The following is a 19,338-nucleotide window of genomic DNA, read 5'->3' on the forward strand; positions in this document are numbered from 1 at the left end:
TTATCCCCAGTGCTTTACTATGCAGGGTCTCATACCAACAAGTTGGAAGAGGGGTACAATGAACACTCAGAGGACTATTTTCTGGATTCAAAAATTAACATTTTGTTATAGCTGTTTATATAAATGTATAGGTATCCATGTAGCAAACAGGGTCCAATAAGAACAGAAACCATACCAATTTTTAAACAAAAAGAATCTACAAAAAAGAATCACTGACCAGGTATTGGAGAAGTTGAAAGGCAAAAGGGGGCGTGGAGGCATCACAGGGATAGTAAATGCACGGAGCAGCCGGCATCACTAGGGCTAGATGAACAAAGAAGGGGGCGGGCACTGTCAAAAGGTGCAAAACTGGATGAGGGGTCCCTTGGAAGGGAGACTCGGCTCTCTGGGGAAGCGGCCCTGCCTGCCTGGTATCTCTTAGGCGCTTAAAGATCTAAAGAACGGGTTCCAGCCTGCCGGTGCTGCCATCTCTGAGCATGCGTGACAAGGCTGGCTCCGGAAACGTGAAGAAACTGAAAAAACAACTGAACTAACTCTCACCGCCAGAGTGAAGAACCACAGCAGAGGCGATACTGACAACAGTAGGAAGCAAAAGAGGAAGGAGCAAGTCCTGGTCCTTCCTCTGGATTTCTGCTGTCTCTTGCATCCCTCATTTGCAGAGCCTAACAGAAAGCTGGGTGATAAAGAAATGAACTTTGTGGGGTCCCAGCCCAGCCTGACAAAGCAGATTACAGGAAGCACAGGAGGGTGGGTGTGAAGCTGAAAGACAACCGCTTAATAACCAATGCAGTCTGCCACTTTGGCTCTCCAGCACCCTCTATCCATAACTGAATTTCTGTACAATAAACATAGCTTTGTGGTTCTCTTAAGGTGTAACTGTCCTCTGTACAAATAAAGATGCTTTTGAGGAGACACAAAGTCTCAAATTTAGTAATTTGAGACTTTCTTCTCAAATTTAGTTATTTGTCCCATTAATTATTCTGTTGCCTAAAAACTCACCCCAACAGCCAAGTTCTTTGTGGCGTTGATGGGGGTGGGGGGGTACAGAAGAGGTCTCCAGGTATAAATCATCCATCTCACTGCTGCAGCAGACAATGATGAGAGGTGGACACACGCCACCCTGAAACTCCTCAGACACACAGAGCAGCACCAGCCATCAGATGCACCATGTTTTGACCAGGCCAGTTTCAGGCCCACTGGCATTGGCCCTCACAGCACAGGCAGAAAACGGTCAACAGCGTCTCAGCTTCCAGCGCAGGAAAGACGCTGTTACGTCCCTCGGTGAAAGCATTCTTCCCTTGGGAGCCAAGACTTCCAAACTATCGGTCGCAGTTGCGGCAACAGGAAGCAAAAATTCGGTGAATTACTAGGTGCCCATCCCTTGATTCCTGGACCAATGCATTCTGGCATGGGGGGGAAAAGCATATTCATTGGTTATCAATTCAAAGCATATATTACATCCTATAAGGCAGAACCTTATCTTTTAGGTTATTTTCTCCCAGTTGCAAGTAAGTGAGTCTTAATCATTCTGGCATTCTAACAGACCAGGCGCTTCTGAGTGATGAAGTCCATGACAAGGCCAATAAATGCCACAGGCGTCAGTCTGCTGCCACGCTCTGTTAGGTGTCTGTGTCTACCCCCAAATTCATATGGTGAACACTAACCCCCAATGTGTGATTGTTTGAAGATGTGGCTTTTGGGAGGTAATAAGGTTTAGATGAAGTCATGAGGGTGAGAGTCTGGCCCAGTAGGATTAATGCCTTCATGAAAGGCTTGCTCTCTCTCTGATGTACAAAGAAGGGGTCATGTGAACACACACAAAGATGGCAGCCTCCTACAAGCCAAGAAATGAGGCCTCAGAATTAAACCTACCTTGCTCACCTTGACCTTGGACTTACTGGCCTCCAGAACTGAGAAGTTTCTGGTGTTTAAGCCACCCAGTCTATGTATTTCCTTATGGCAGTCCAAGCAGACTGATGCACGCTCCTTTGCTATTGCATGATAAGATGAACGTGGTGCAGGATTCCACGACAGTCACTGAGGCTGGCAGAAGTACTAAAGACAAAGCCACATCCAGATTACGTGTCTTTTCCAGTGTGAGTAAATGGCTGCCCCTTCCGTGTCAGCATGGCCTATTGTAATAAAACTGCCACCATATGCCCATATCAGGTCTCGGCGGTTGGCAGGTCAGGTGCCCAGTGGGTCTGTCTTTTGGAGGAAAGTCCATGTTGTTGAGCCTCCATCCTTGCCAATATGGCCATTCTTGTACACGGGCCCACCGGGCAGTCACTGGGATGACGGGGAAAGAGGCTGACTAATAGCTGCCAAGTACATCTTGTCCTACTGATTACTGAGAGCTTCCTTATTAGCTTAGGGTCAGCAAGGCCATCGGGAGGTCCTCAAGCCAAAGTCAGCTGTCGTAAGAGACCCAAATGTCCCAGGAATAGGCCTGCCTTAGGGTCCCTGCCACTCAAGTCATTTGCTGGGAGCAGCCCGTGGGAAGTGTGAGCCGGCCCAGGTGCACTGGTGAGTGTCAGAGGGCAGCAGCCAGGGCTCTGCTTAACTATGTTCCCCTTAGTTGCATGTCTGCAAAGTACATTCTCTTCATTGCACAGAGTCCTTTGGTGAGCATCTACCTGGAGCACAATTATCTTCAGTTCTCCACCTATTCTGTGAAGTCCATCTACATGTCTCACCACCAGACCTCCTTGTCCCTTGTCTTCTCAATCTGTTCTTTCCAAGACCCTCACTCTCCATCAAACCATTAGTAACTGCCCTTGAACACAAGAGTTTAGATCCATACTTCTGGAGAGTGCTCAGTTTAGATGTAGCAGACTACCAAATGTCCTGCTCAAAATCCTGCTCCCTGGGGAGATGTCCCTTCATTAGGATCTCTCAGAGACAAACCTGAGTGGGACTGTAATGCTGCAGCAGTTTCAGTAGCAACCGGCTGGTATTGTAACTGGGCCAAATAAACACCTACTCAGGCAAATTGCCTGTGCCTTCCAGGCCTGCTTGACCTCTGTCCTTCATACATACCTTTTCTGCTTCATGAGACATTGCTGTTGTGCACAATCCAATGTATGGCCTGCTGGATTGCAGAGCACCCAACCCCATGGTGAGGTGCTCAGCTTTGACAGGGCAAAGTTCTCACTCTGGTGGACCACAGTAGCAGACCAGGAGCTATTTCTCAGAAGGAGAATAGTTATCTTCGAAAGACGGTGTGGATTTGTTCCAAAATCCCAGACATCTATGCTTCGAAACTCCTAGATGTCTGGGATTTGCCAAAGACCCCATACAGAATCTCTTGTTTGTCACATTCAAGTGTCGTGGGATCTGCTGGGGCTTCAGTCTCAAGTGGCAGCAGAGAAGCCACCACTACAGCATGGACTTGCTGCAGGCCCTTTTGGCGCTCTGGTCTCCACTCAGAACTGGCAGTGTCACACGTCAGAGTGACACTCCAATGTGCTATATGTTGCCTTCAAAAGCCACAAGGCCCATCAAGCATTGTGCCTCTGTCGTAGCGGCAAGTGATGCAGGGCACCGCAACTTGTCTTCCACCTTGAAAGGACTACTGTGACGGACAACGGTACTGTATTATAATTATCAAATTCATTAAGGAACAAGACCTTAATTATTCCCATTACAAAAAAGAAATGACAAATTATGTGACGTGATAACCGTCACTATCACTACCATGGGACTTACATTACAATTTATAAATGTTATCAAATCAACATGTTGTACACCTGAAATTGACAATGTTATATATCAAATATATTTCAATGTAAAAAAGGTGAATTTTTTTTAAAAAGGAATGGATTACTGTAACATGCTCCAGACCGTCGCACATCAGAAACTTCACCAAGATGGATGAGTCCCTGAATTTTTATGAGGTTTGTCTCCTACTTTCTGACATGCCCTTTTACTAATGCATCTGAAATCCTTGCTACTGTCTTCTTATCAGATCTCATCTGTATGTCATCAGTGAAGTGGACAAGTTTGATGTCTTATGAAATGTCATGATCAAGATCTCTGCAGATTGGATTATCAGAGATGTTAAACAGGTCACTGTACGGCAGGACGGGAAGGTGATCTCTTGGTTCTGCAAGGTGAATAAGACCCAGGTGTGGTGTTCACTGCAAGCTGATATGGGAGAGTAGGCAGGGAGCATTTACCGCATCTCTGATGGTACACGGCATAACCCCGTAACAAGGGTTCTGCTGATTCTCACAGAGACACCACATCTGGCACAGCATCCGCAGTTGGAGTCATTAGCCGTTTAAGTTTACAGTAATCCACAGTCACTCTCCAGACCCAACAACATTACTCACAGGGAAAGCAGATGAGTTTAAATGGGGATGTGATAGATATTAAGCCTATGGTGGGGGCACTAATCTCTGAAACTTCTTCTAGCAATGAGGTATTGCTTTTGGTTTATTACCTTGGTGAGGAAGGGAATTTCTAGGGACTTCTACTTGGCACTTTTAACCAAAACAGCCCTCACTCCCTGGATCAGAGAGCCAAGCTGGGGATTCTGCCAGTAATTGAGTATGTTTATTCCAATTACACATTCAAGAACTGGAGCTAAAACCCCTGGGTTCACAGACCTATAGACTCTCTGTAATTTCAACCTAGTCCAATACCCCATCCATCACCTGACCGCCACTGGTTCTCACTTTGACATCACACAGCTGAATTGGAAGCTAAGACTATAACTTAATAACCAACTGTGTGTGAGAGTGTGTGCAAGTGTGGGTGTGTCTGGGGTGGGGGCTCAGGGGTGAGGGCGTTCACGTGTGGATGTTTGTGTGTGTTTCCTGAGCCATTTTAAAGTAAGTTCCCAACATCATGTCTCTTCATGCATCTCCTAATAAAGACGTTATCCTACATAACCACAAAACCACTATTCACACATAAGAAAATGAACAACAATTCCCTAATTTTATCTAATACTCAGACCATATTCAAAGTTCTTCCAGTTTCCCCCAAAATATCTTTTATTCCTCATTTTTTGAGCCACCTATTAATATTTTTATGATATTAACATTCAGAAGAATGTCTCACTCTCTGAATTGACTGTTTCCTCCTGGGTCATTTAACTAGCATCTCTATTCCCTATGCTTTCTGCTAATCAGAGGTTAGATGTGAAGGCTAAATTATATTTAGGTTAAAACTCTGGCTACATCAGATAACGGTGGGTTGTTATGCCCTTGGTAATGTCAAATTTCCTTACTTGGTTAACAGAGTGGCCACCAAGTCTCTCCATTATAAAGGTATGTTTTTCCCACTGAGCTTTTAAGAGTGTTTATTTTTAACATGTAATACAGGCATATGGTAAATTGAGACAGTGTGCAGTGAAGGCTGTACCTCCCACCCCATCTCTCAGCTCCACAGTTCTCCCAAGAGGCAGCCACCAGTACCACACTCTGTGTCTTTAAAGAGTGGTTACATACAAACGTGTGTGTCTGTGTGTCTATGTGCGTAACCTTTTTTCTTCATAAGCAGTAGCACATTAGACACATTTTTGTCTGCCTTAATGTTTTTAATTTTTATCATACCCATAATAAATTAAGTCGAGGAGGCATGTAGAGCTAAGTGTCTTCTGAGTGTTATTTAAAAGAAGTAGAAGTCTAGTAGAAGATAAGGCATTTCTTTCTAGCCCCTGGCTAAATCTCATTTATACAGCTTCGTCATGCCTCATTTTCTCAGTCTGGGGTTTCTGCTTTTCTTCTCAAAAGGCAGGGATAGACCCTGTATTTCTCATATTCTCTCTCAAAATGACGCTGGCAAACGTGGCAAAGCTTTGGTTTCTATACTCATTCATCTACTGTCTCTAAGCTTGATTCTACAAAGCAAAAGCCTCTAGACTTTCTTAGATCTCCCTCAAATCAAATGTCTGCTCATTTCTGATCCACATACTGAGTTGAGAAACCTCACCAAGAGCTTTTTGCGTAAGATTTCAAGACGAAGTCTCTCCAACTGAGGCCCTTCAAATCGCATCTGGAAACTAATTGGATTTTTCTGGGTCATTTCTGTTGAATATAAGTGGTGTCTATTTTGGTCTGACTTTATTTGCGCTGGGACTGTAGGGGGCTCAGACCTTTAACTCTCCTGAAACCTTAGGCCAGAAGAGGCTTTCAGAACTCTCTGGCTCTTCTCCTTCCCACGAAGACCTGCGCTGCTTGTTGAGGCCCTCTGCCCTGCTAGAAATGGAGGAACTTGTGCCCGGGTGACATCTGACTCGCATCCCAACTCTGCCCCTCACTCACTCACTGTGTAATCTGGGGAAGACGGCCTTGCTTCCACGCCTCAGTTCCCTCGGCTGTACAGTGGGGAGGAGACTCATCCCAAACTTGGAAGACTGCAACAGACTTCTCTTGGAAACCTTTTTGTTTTAAAGAAAGTATATCATTGTCGGGGGTTTATTATTACTCTTTAAACTCTCTGCCACTTCCCCAGATCTAGCTCATCCATTGGAACGAAGGAAGGATTTCCAAGAACTGCAACACAGCATTTCCTTCTTTTTTATTTTATTGAGGGGAGGGCTGTTGACTAAATAATAGATTTCCATGGTTTTAAAACCCAAACTGTTCCAAAATTCATAAGTGAAAAAATAAGTCTTCTTCCTACTGCTGTTTTCCAGTTCCCTTCTCCAGAGACAACTTCTGGTGTTAACAATTGTTGCATCTCCTTCTAGAGAGAGATTAAACTCACGCATCCATGTGTGTCTGTGTGTGTTTTCCTCACCTCTTTTTTAACTTGAATGGTAGCAAATTATACACATTGTTCTGCTCCTCATTTTTCTCAGCAAACAACATACGATGGAGATAATTTCGTAATAGTACATACAGCTCTGCCTCTATGTACGAGTGTATAATGATTTATTTAATTGGTCCCCAGTTCCTTGGCATTTATATTGTTTCCAGTCTTTCATTAGTTCCAACACTTGCAATGAATACCCTTATAAACATTCCCAGGATAGGTTATTGGAGATACAGCAGCCATGTCAAAAAATAAATGGTGTATTTCACATGTTTGTAAGTCTGCAGAGCTTCCCTTGCAGTCCACCTATCGTCTTGTTTCGCTCTAAGTGACATAATACACAGAGCAGCCAACCTTCACTCCACCATCACAGTCTTTCCGTGCAATGGCAGCAAGTCCCCTCTATTACCAGCTGTCTCCCGGTGCCGCCACATTAGTAAGACCCCATCTGGAATGATCTCATTCTGGAGCACTTTACAGCCCCAAAGTCTCTTGTTGAAAGTAAGCATTGACAGCTTGGATCTTGGCCATTAGCTGTTTGGAATGATTCACCAATTGTTTTTAAACACTCTTTTGAAACAAAATCGGAGCAAGGAAAGGTTGGAAAAGGCATAGAGGAAGGCCAGGAAGGCCCACGTTTTAATAATGCATGTAAGTCAAAAGATCTTAGACTTTGTCTTGACTCTACAACTAACAAGCAAGTCACTGAAGGTCTCTGGACCTCTTTGTCCTTGTGCGTGAAATGAAGACCATGGGCCAAATTATTTCTCAGGACCCTTCCTCCTCTGAGATTTGGAGATTCGGATGCAGTATATGTTGGGGACACTTGTCCTCACAACCTCACCATTTTCAAAAAGCAAGAGATACCATGAATCAGTACTTGATTAATATCTAAAAAGGCGGTACAATTGAAAATATTCAGACAGCGGTGTGCTGGTCAACAGGCTGGGGCTGGGGTAGGGGAAAGAGAGACTTGATCTGCAATATTTGCTGATTTCCATAATTGTTCCCACTATGACGATTTCAAATGCCAACATGATGTCACTAAACTCAAAGTTGGGAAGAGAGGCACAGAATTGGCTGCTGGCTCCGGAAACCCACCAGTTAGGGATTCAAAGAAAGCATTTTCTTCAGACTGTCCTGTGTTGAGACGACTTCATGAAAGAGAAGAGATATGAACCGGCCATTAACACGTTAACTGCTATGTCACCCAAATCCGGGTGATAATTGTATCTCCTCAGGGGCACCTGATCCACAGTAGGCAATCAGTGTGTTAAAGGATACTGCATTAGGACTCTTCCCATGGTAACTGACAGAAACGATCCAAACTAGCTTAAACAGAGAGAGAGAAAGAACATGAGAACGTGAGTGCTTGAGCACAAGTCCCTGCACGTGTCTCTAATGACGTGGCCATAGCCGTCTCTCTCCACCTATCAGTTCTTCTTGAATCTGCCCCTTCTTGTGTGTCAGTGTCATTGCCTCCTGCCACAAGCAGGCTCTCTCTAAGAGTCAGGCTCGCTGCTGGCGGCAACCCAGAGATATGTCCTTACAGTTAACAATTCAGAAGAAAAGCAGTGCCCTCTGATGCAGATCCCCTGGAAAGACTGACTGGCTCTGCTTGGGTCTCATATCCACAATCTGGGCTCTAAATTGGGCACAGAAGGAAAGGGTACCTGGTCCACACGCTTGTTTCCCTACCACTCAAAATGCATGAGTCATCCAATTCAAATTCCCTAATGGACAGGGGGATGCTGGACAGATAAAAGCCATGAACTTCTAGTAGGCATATGGGTGAAGCTGTGTGGAGAGGTAGAATGGGTACTAGTTAGAAGGAACAGCGTAAGTGGAAGTGCAGAAATATAGAAGTTGAAGGTGCCTTTAAGAGCCAGCAAGAAGACCAAAGCAGGGCTACCAATGGGGCAGCAGACCTCAAAGGAGGGCAATTTTGCCCCTCTTGGGACACGTGGCAATGTATGGAGATATGTCTGGGTGTCACAACTGGGGACGGAGGTCCAGTACTCCCGTCTAGAGGGCAGAAGCCAGAGATCCTGCTGAAAATCCTACAAGACACAGGACAGTCCCCACAATGAAGACTGATCCAGCCCAGATGCGAACACTGCTGAGGCTGAGAACCTCGCCACACAGGAAAAATAGGAGAAATGTCTGGGAAGATGTCAAATCACAGAGGGCTTTCGGTTAGTAAGGCTACAGAAGGGCAAGGGGTTTGGGCATCTTCCTATAACCGTTACCCAGGGGAACGTTAGAAAGGCGTTGAGAAAGGCCAGCCCAGCTCTTGCACACTCTACTCCTCCTGCCGAGCACAGCTGGCCCTCTTCATCCTTTGTGGCTCAGCTTAAATGTTACCTACTCAAGCGATCTTCCCAGACCTCTCAACTAAAACAAGTTCTCTCCCACAGTTCCCTCTTCTCTTCGTAACAATGACCATGATTCTGAATTGTTTATTTGAGTCCTAGTGGGACATCTGTCTTCACATAAGCATCCTGGAAACGGAGACCTTGCACATTTGTTCATGACTGCGACCCCAAAGTCAGAGCACCTTGCACGCTGTAGCGGTTTGATATTTAACCAATCTCTTACCTTGTTTGAAGGCTGAATACAAGGACTGAAGAGGGGTTGTGGGTAGTGGGTGGGACTAAGCGGGGAAGGCACGCAGGCCTCTGGATTACTTCCGGCCTGTTCTGATGCACACTCATCTCTCTTCTCTGATTTGCCCAGCACTGAGAGTCCACAGCATGACATATCAACCAGGGGTCAAGTGAAGAGGCAAAAAAACCTTCTAGCTATTTGAAGCAGACATGGATTTAATCAAGAGAATCAAGTGAATTCCAAATCAATGCAGAGCAAGCTCTGCCTGGGCCTCCAGGAGTGATTCCCAGAACAGCACCACATACTGAGGGCCCCCTCCCCTGCCCAAGCTGGCAGCTAGAGATCAGGGAGCCACAGGCTCCGTCTCTGGCTATAGGAACCCCCCATCTTAGGTGTAATCTGGGCCCCGGGAGCTACTGCCAGAACTCCCAGAGCCATGCTGTACCTTCTGGGTCAGCCCCAGCAAAACGGACTTCTCCCAGGTTGGTGTCTCCTCTCCATCTAACTCAATCATTTTTCTTCTGAACTCAGTTTTGCATTCAGGTCTTGCACAAGCACAGGGGACTGGCTGGACCTAAATTACAATAGGAACCCAGCAACAAGGAGTCTAGGAAACAGGTTTTTAGCTTTCCAGCCTCAGTAGTGTGTGTGTGTGTGTGTGTGTGTGTGTGTGTGTGTGTATACACACACACACATATATATATATGAAGGCACACTCATGAGAGGCGTGGACAGATGTGGAACAAGCTAATCTACCAGCACATGGCTGCCCTTGCCAGACTGTAAATTCTCTGTGGACATCAGTGTCATAATTTGATGCTGGGCATGTGCTCCAGATGGGAATGGAACTGTGAACTGAACTGAACTGAATCAAACAAAGGGGAAAAGCCTCCTCATTTCTTATGACACCTTTCACCTTTCCTATGACACGTATTGTATTTGGCCTCTTGGAGCAATATGTGTTCTCATTCATTTTCCCTGTAGACCAGAAGTTCATCTCCTTGTCCCCATACTCATGATAGGTCATACATGTTTGCAGACTGAATAAAAGACATCAACAAGCTAGTGAGAAGAAGTCCTGAGCCCCATTCTAGTTTGAAGTAGTTCCTGGAACAGCCATTTCACGAGGATTCTGGATTTTCTGCTCTGTGAAGCCATCACCACTTCATGGACCCACAGGACAAGGCCCCGAGGACTCTGCTCAGTTTCAGGGGACTTAGGTTCCAGGGCTCCTCCAAATGCTGGGACAACATCCACTTCCATTCACCCAGCCAGTAAACATTTATTAAATGCTTGCTGGGAGCCTAGTGTGGCACCACTGTTCACTAATCATCTTCTTACCAACAAGAGGATGCCAGTGATATCGACCTCTATCGCTCTGGAACCCTGTGGGTGACACACGGAGATTCCTACTCCACCCTAGGAGAGGGGCTGTCCTGAGCCCTTTAGATGCTGAATGGCCTCCAGGCATTCTCAGCCCAGTTCCCTCCCCTCTTCCATTCCTGACACATCTGGGGACAGACCAAGTCACCCAGGCGGGATGGGAGGTGGAGGTCTCTTTTCCAGCTGCCTGTGAACTGACACATGAAGCTATCCTTTACATGCCGTCTTTCAGTTGTGTTTGCAGCTCTCACCATCCCTACACGCAGACAAATCCCCACCATCTCTCAGGCTCAACTGCATGTCACTTCCCCAGGCCTCCCCCTGGCCTCCCGTTTCATACTCAGTGTCTTCCTCTTCTGGACCAAGCACATGAAAACACCTGTATCACCCCCACCAGACTCTCAGGTCCATGAGGCCAGGCACCAAGCCTATTTGGTCTACCTCTTTATTCTCCGGCACCTAGCCAGGGTCTGACACATAATAGATGCTTATTAACTGTTTGTCAAATGAATGTTTGTTAAGCCCACTAACTCATCCTCGGATAACACTTATGTAATATTAATAACAATTCTCTACATAGTTCGATGGTTTACCAAACACCTCTATGAGTGAGTGTCCCAACTCTGGGGGGAAAGACAGTGCAGGTAATATAATTATTATTTGTCCTACTTTTCAGAAAATGAAACACCGCCTAGGAGGTAACTGACTTGTCTAAGGTGGAGAAACCAGCGTTAGGGTTTGAATGCTTGCCCGCGTTAAAATTCTGACTGCAAAGCTTGGGTCATTTTCCATCTGTTAACCAGATGCTTTGGTGGCTAAGTGAAATACTGGTAGCTAGTGGAAGGAACAGGGAGAAGCAAAGGCCAGCCCTCTGATAATTTTCTTCCCTCTAGTGTCTATTTGCTACTAAACATGGTCACTCTGCCTGTCTGGGAGCTGGGACCCTCAGGCAGGATGCACATCTCTCAGTGACTTGAGTCTGGGCCAGACAGTGAGGCCTGCGAAGCCTCATCTTCTAGGGAGGAGGGAGAGAAGGGCTGGGACGCAGGGGCACCTGACCATTATTATGTTTGTGCACGCTCACATCTAGACAGAGTCCACACCAAGGCACACGTACATATAAACACACACAGCATAAGCCGCTGCACAGACAAGTGCCACTCAGCACCACACAATCTTACGTGGTTACTGCCTACTGACACACGTTTAAACATGCACCCAACACACAGCTATCCAGCCACCATCGTGTGCACCCAGCAACTGAAGGACACCTCCGCTGCACACCAAGCTGCAACCTTGCATATGAGCATGTTTATGTGCAGACACAACCCTGATGTACGTTTGGACACATGCACTTAAGCACACACTAAACATGTGCACATGGTCCATAATCACTCTCAAGCACATGCACATTCAGTACACAGGGACAGGTACTCTGTTAGAAGCCGTCATGCCCACAGCACCCCTACACCCAGAGTGGGATGAATGCTCAGGAACAAGCACACAGAGCCGCACCCTTGCACACGCCTCGGTGACAATTACTCTCGTGCACGTAAAACTTAAAATGCACTGACACGTTCTACATAGAGAGCGATGCAGCCACACACCCAAGTTGTCACCAGAGCTGGAACCTTTTTCCAAACCCAAGAGAGCACGCCGCTCCGCCGGGCTGGCCCACGTGACCGGGCGGAAAGCGCTCCCTCCCGCCCATGACGGGATGGGAAAAGTATGCTTGGGGCGGGCGCCGCAGGAGGCGGCGGGGACGCGGAGCACGGCCCAGAGCTTCGTGGCTGCAGACGCCTTGGACGTGGCCGGCGGCGAGGGTGAGTGTCGGCGCTGCGGTGGAAAGTGCGGGCGGGGAGAGGGAGGACAGGCGGCGCCGGGGCGGGGGGTGGGGGGAGGTGGGAGGAAGAGCTCTGCGGACATCCCCTCTTTGCAGGCCGGGCAGCCCCCGGATTCCTGGCTCTCAATCCTCTGCCTTATGAATTGTAACATGGATTGACATTTACTGAGCGCTTGCTGTGTTCCAGGCTCTGTGCTCAGCGCTTCCCTTGCTGACAGTACTAGTTCTACCATTCGCTGAGCGCCTGGTTTGCGCCAGGCCCTGCCAGCCCTCCACACGAGCTGTCCCATTTCCAGGACAACAGGTTATCCCCACCTGCAAAAGGGGAACCAGGCTCAGAGGCATTAATGACACGCAGGTTGCACAGCTAGTAACTGGTGGTAAAGGGGCTTGAATCCTGCTGAGTCTAACACCCAAGCTAACAGTCATACTTACTTATCAAGCGCATTATCTCATTTTACTCTTGACATTTCTTCAATTAAATACATCATACAAACTAGCTGAGATTTGCACCTAGCTCTTCAAACTCTCTTCCCTTGCCCTTCTCCCCCAAACCACTTGTCTCCAAGCCCCGTCTTCTTCACTGTGTTCTTATTTCTCCATCCCCACTGCCGCTGCCCCATTCCAGACTCTGCTTCTCCACTGAACAGTTCCATTGACCCCCTGCAGCCTCCTAGCCCAGGTCTCTCCTCTAACACCCAAGTCCTTTGCACAACCTCAGCGCAATCCTCTCCTGCTCTCTGACTGCGAAACTCTACTGCATGGAACCCTTCAAGAGTCCCCTCCTTAGACTGGCCATCTCCCAGAGACTCCACACTGAACCAGCAGCATAGTAATAACAGTGTCCTATAAATGTGGCTGATGCTCACTCTCCGCTCCTCCATTTCTGCTCTCCCACCTGCACAGCTCTCCTCTGCTTCATTCTGTCAGCTGGTAATCACATCCATGGCGCCCACTTTCAACTGCCCCTCTGCAGACCCGCCACACTCTTCAGAACCTCACTACCACCCTTCATTCTGATACAACAAGTGCAGCACAAGGTTCATTTCTTCCCAGGTGTCTGATTTCTCCTCACCCTGAGCAGGGCCATGATCTTGCCTGTCTTCCCATCCTTAAGCCTTAGTTTTGTATCATTTAAAACAAAAAGGTAACCCTAACAATACTCATCATAAGAAATGCAAACAGGACACAAAGGTGGAAGGTGAAAAGTAAGAGCCCACATGCTCCTCTCCAGCTCTGGGAGGTAACTACCCCTTTAACAAGGTGTCTGTCCTTTCAGAAATTTCCCTCACATACATACATATCTGTATTTATGTGTGTACATCTTTCGTTAACTCAAAGAAAATCATACTTGACCTTCCATGCTGCAACTTGTTTTTTCACTTAGCAGTGTATTTTGGCCATCCTTCCGTATCTGCATATACTCTGCTCTTGTGTATAGTGTGTCATTCCACCAGTGAATTGAGATTTCCTTCACAAGCCTGCAGCACCTCCAAAGCTACTCTGCCTCCGTCAAATATTCAGCAAATTCCCCAAGAAGTTACTTCTTTCTCTGCAGATTCCCTCCATTCTTCCCTATCTTGCTAGTCCTTCCCTCTTCTTCACCTGCTTTCGTAAGTCCCAGTCTCTGGTGCTGAATGTTCATCATGGGTTAACAGAGTCCCCATGTATGCTCACAGCTTCCCCATTCCTTCTTCCAGGTCAGGGGCCTACCAACCTGGCTTGGCTTCCATGAGATGATGAACTCCGGCATAAATCAGATTTCTGTTAATCAAGTTCTCATCTAGGTTTACTTTTGAAGGGAATTCTATGCCAAATCTTTTTTCAAGGGGATAATCTTCCCTTGGATTTGTGCACTGCTGTAACTGGCTTATTTCTGTAATACACACACACACACACACACACACACACACACACACAGCTGCCCTGTTAGTTAAGGCTTTATGTACACACGGGTCCTGTGCCCAAGCAGAGGGGCTGCAATTAGAGGTTGACAGAGGGACATGAGCCCTGGTCCCTGAGTCAACAGGCCTGGGTTCCATTCCAGCTTTGACCTGGGAAAAATGACTTCATTTTTCTGAGCTCTGTTCTCTCTTCTGCCAAGTGGGGATGATAATACCAGCCCTTAGAACTGTGGGGAGACTTAGGCGAGCAAATGAACATCGAAGCTTTGAAATAAGAACACATAACACACATGCAGGAAACACACACACATGGAGAATACCCTTTCCTGTGGATCAGGGTTGAAAACTCATATACCAACAAGGGCTGTGCGTGATATATAAGTGAAAAGGATGCACGGCATCTGGGAGTGGTGAGGACTGGACACTGAAGAATGTAGGTCCTGTGGATCAGTCTGCGAGGGTGGCTGTAACAAAGTACCACAGACGAGGTGGCTTAAACAACAAAAAATTTATCTTCTCACAGTTCTGGAGGTTTGGAAGTCCATGATTAAGGTGACAGCAGGTTTGGTGTCTTCTGAGGCCTCTCTCCTTGGCTTGCAGATGGCCGCCTTCTAACTGTGACCTCACATGGTCATCCCTTGGTCTGGGTGTTGGGTCCAAATCTCTTCTTATAAAAATACTAGTCATATTGGATTAGGGCTCATCTATATAACTTTGTTTGACTTCAATTACCTCATTAAAGATCCTACCTCTAAATACAGTATTACTTTCAAGTTTGGGGATTAGGACTTCAACATATGAATTTGGGGAAAACACAATTCAGCTCTTAATACTTTGTCCAAGAGATAGCCAACCCTGCCAGAATGTTGCCAGATCCTCCAGATTCTAAAGAAAATTTAGAAATTACCAAAAAAAAGTATAATTGACTTAGAATATTAATAGCAGTTTCAAATGTACAACATAGTGATTCAGTATTTTTACACACTACAAAATAATCACCATGATAAGTATGGTTACCATCTGTCACCATACAAAGTTATTACCATATTATTGGCTATAGTTTCTATGCTGTACATTACATTCCTATGGCTCATTTTATAACTGGAAGTTTGTGCCTCTTAATCTTCCTCACCTATTTCATCCTTCTTCTCCCCTAATTCCCCTCTGGCAACCAACTGTATCTATGAGTCTGTTTCTGTTTTGTTGTGGTTATTCATTTGTTTTGTTTTTTAGAGCCCACACATAAATGCTATCATATGGTATTTGTCTTTCTCTGTCTGACTTATTTCACTTAGCATAATATACCCTCTAGGTCCATTGATGTTGTCACAAATGGCAAGATTTCATTCTTTTTTATGGTTGAGTAATTTTCTATTATATATATCTTCTTTATCCATTCATCTATAGATGGACACTTAAGTTGCTTATATATCTTGGCTCCTGTAAATAATGCTGCAATGAACACAAGGGTACATATATGTTTTCAAGTTTAGTGTTTCTGTTCTCTTCAGATAAAAACCCAGAAGTACAATTGCTGTATCATACAGAAGTTCTATTTTTAATTTTTTGAGGAAATTCCTTGCTATTTTCCATAGCGGCTGCACCAATTTAAATTCCCACCAACAGTGCACAAGGGTTCCCTTTTCTCCACACCTTCACCAACACTTATTTGTTATCTTTTTGATAACTGCCATTCTGACAGGTGTGAGATGGTACCTCATTATGGTTTTGATTTGCATTTCTCTGATGATTAGCGATGTTGAGCATCTTTTCACATGTCTGTAGGCCATCTACATTTATCCAGTTGCTTTATTAATGTTGAGTTGTATGCGTTTTTTGTATATTTTGGATATTAACTCTTCATCAGGTATACTGTTTGCAAATATCTTCTCCAATTCAGTAGGTGGTCTGTTTGCCTTGTTGACAGTTTCCTTCACTGTGCAGAAACTTTTCGGTTTGATGTAGTCCCATTTATTTATGTTTGTTCTTGCTGTCCTTGGCTGATAAGACACACTAATAAAACCTATTGCTAAGATTAGTGTCAAAGAGTGTAATGCTTATGTTTTCTTCTAGGAGTTTTATGATTCCAAGTCCTACATTTAAGTCTTTAATCGATTTTGAGTTCATTCTTGTATATGGTGTGAGAAAGTTGTCCAGTTTGATTCCTCTGTATACAGCCATCCAGTTTCCCAGCATCATCTATTGAAGAGGCTGTCTTTTCTCCCATTGTATATTCTTGGCTTCTTTGTCGTAGATTAATTGACCATACAAGTGTGGGTTTATTTCTGGGCTCTCTATTCTGGTCCACTGATGTGTCTGATTTTCTGCCAGTACCATACTGTTTTGATTTCTGTAGCTTTGTAGTATACAAAGTTTAAATCAGGAAGTGTGATACCTCCAGCTTTATCCTCCTTCTTTAAGATTGTTTTGGCTATTTGGAGTCTTTTATGTTATGTTTCCATACAAATTTTAGAATTATTTGTTCCAGTTCTGTGAAAAATACAATTGGTATTTAGATAGGGATTGCACTGAATCTGTATATTGCCTTGGGTGCTATGGTCATTTGAACAATATTCATTCTTCCATCCGTGAGCATGGTATGGCTTTTCATCTGTTTGTGTTGTTTTCAATTTCTTTCATCAGTGTCATAGTTTTCCAAGTACAGGCCTTTTACCTCCTTAGTTAGATGTATCCCTAGGTATTCTGTTTGCAAATCTTGATTTTAACATAAAATCTCCCAATTTTTACATTGGCAACAATTTCAAATTAAAAAAAAAAAACAATAAAAGCACAGTGCAATCTGTGGTTTCCATAAGGCCATTGATAAGCCAGCTCGTCACCTCTTCTCTAGATTTTAACTTCCTCAGTGGCAAGGCCATCTTCCACAGCTCTCAGCCTTGCATGTTGCAATCTTAACAAAAAGCTGATCATTAAATGACTAAATTCCAGTGTTACAGCCTTGTTTAAATAGAGCACACCCACAGAAATCCTGCACCTTTGCATTCAAGTCACACTGCAGAATCACCTCAGCTGTTACAGCTGCCTTTAATGCTATTTATCCTGAAGCTCACAACTGTTCAACTCCTCACAAGCTCACTGTTATCACCATTTTACAGATGAGGAAACAGCAGACCCAGGTCTGCTTGTTTAACCTTCTTCTATTCTATCACTGTTTTCATATCTTATGATTATATCAGATTACCATTACTAATTACTGAGTGCTTACTGTGGGTTGGTTACCACATGATCTTATTTAATGTTCACAATTACTCCATAAAGCCGGTACGAGCAATCAGATTACTCAGGGAGGCATTCTTAAAGACTGCAAATAATTCAAGTTGGTGTAATTCAAAATTCACCTACTAAAGCATGCCAGGTATTTGTTTACCCATTAAAATTTCTGTTTCCTATTAGAATAGCCTTGCAAGGTTCTTGACAAATGTTTACACATAAAGTGAAACAATAAGTGTTTTTATAGCATGCTATTCCAAATTCAAATGATTCAAATAAGACCATACAGTATTGGTTTTCCCATTTCACAGACAAGAAAACTGAGAGGTTAAATAACTTAACAGAGGTCAAAGAGCTAGAAAATGACTCTTAATCATCTCACAACCACCAGCCCAACTCTGTGCTCTCGAAGGCCAGCCTTGTGTCAGATCTTTACAGTTACCCTGAATGCCCATCATGACCTGACCGAAAGTGACTCAGCGGAAGCCAGCAAGCCCAGGGAAGTCAAGGAAAACAGCTTTCTATCCCCAGCCCTTCAGAGCTCAGACTTTGTTCCTCTCCCTCAATTCCTGGATCTGCAAGCATGGTCCCTTTTATACCATTCCAAGGGATTAGCTAACCCCCAGATTTCCTTCCTCTGCCTTCTGTATAGTCCTAAATGCTCCTTCAGAGAGTCTGTATCAAAAAGAAAAAAGGAGCAAGGTTTGCTTTCTTTGCTGGTCTCACAGGTATGCGAGGCTAGACCCTCAGTATGACCAGACCGTGTGCCCTACGGCATCGTTTCATCTTCAGATCCCCTGTGTCTGGGTTGCCAGGCAATTAAGAATAAGCAACACCATCTATTCGGAATTCTCTTCAAGCCACAGCACCAAGCATCTGCATACGTGATATCCTATTTGACCTCCTTGATGAGATAAACATTCTCCCACTGATTCACCTAGCTTTGTACTGTGGTGCATGAACACACCAGGTGGATCAGGGGTATGGGCCCCAGCCAGACACCTCCATCCTTCCCTCAGGATGCAATGGCAGGGCAGAAGTGAAGGCCATGCCTCCCTAGGACTCTCCTTTGGTAGCAACAGACAGAAACTCAACTCAAAGTAGCTTACCTGAAAATGGAGAACTTACTGGGAGAATACAGGGGCCTCCATGAAATGCCACAGGACTCACAGAGGAGATCAGGGTGATTCTTCACTGGTTCAACTGCTGTTGGTGACAATTACAGTTTTAAACAAGGTCTGAATTTTTTAAAACATTTTTTTGTTGAGTTATTGTCATTTTACAATGTTGTGAAACAGGGTCTGAATTTTTTGTTATCATGTTTCGCTTTCAACATCTGTCATCTTGTTTGCTTTCTAGGACAAACAATAATAAAATAATAATGTTAATGCTTTTATACCTGACCATATACCAGGCCTTACTCTAGGAAGATTAAATCCCTGTAACCACCACCCTCTTAGAAGAGGTAGGTACTATTATTAACATCCCCATTTTGGAGAAGAGGAGGAGGAAGATGAAGGAGAGAGGATGAATAATTTATAGAAGGTCCCACAGCTATTTTGTGGGATTTCAACTCAGGGGGCTCTGCTTCAAGCTAACATAGTA

General features: G+C 44.9%; 1 protein-coding gene and 1 long non-coding RNA gene across 2 annotated transcripts in view; one reads left to right on the plus strand and one right to left on the minus strand.

Annotated features, from left to right (window-relative positions):
* Positions 1-19,338, minus strand: part of LOC140691024 (uncharacterized) — a 20,307-nt gene continuing 969 nt past the window's right edge. The window contains exons 2-3 of the long non-coding RNA XR_012066476.1: positions 18,843-18,939; positions 1-1,403 (exon numbers count right to left, since the gene is read on the minus strand). This is a non-coding gene — a long non-coding RNA (uncharacterized lncRNA). The remainder of the gene's footprint in view (positions 1,404-18,842; positions 18,940-19,338) is intronic.
* The window catches only part of C1QTNF2 (C1q and TNF related 2), a 22,871-nt gene continuing 16,005 nt past the window's right edge, over positions 12,473-19,338 (plus strand). The window contains exon 1 of the mRNA XM_015245789.3: positions 12,473-12,578. The gene's annotated coding sequence lies outside the window, so the exon portion shown is untranslated. The remainder of the gene's footprint in view (positions 12,579-19,338) is intronic.

The sequence above is a fragment of the Vicugna pacos genome, chromosome 3 (genome assembly GCF_048564905.1).
Source record: "Vicugna pacos chromosome 3, VicPac4, whole genome shotgun sequence".
NCBI classification, from domain to species: domain Eukaryota; kingdom Metazoa; phylum Chordata; class Mammalia; order Artiodactyla; family Camelidae; genus Vicugna; species Vicugna pacos.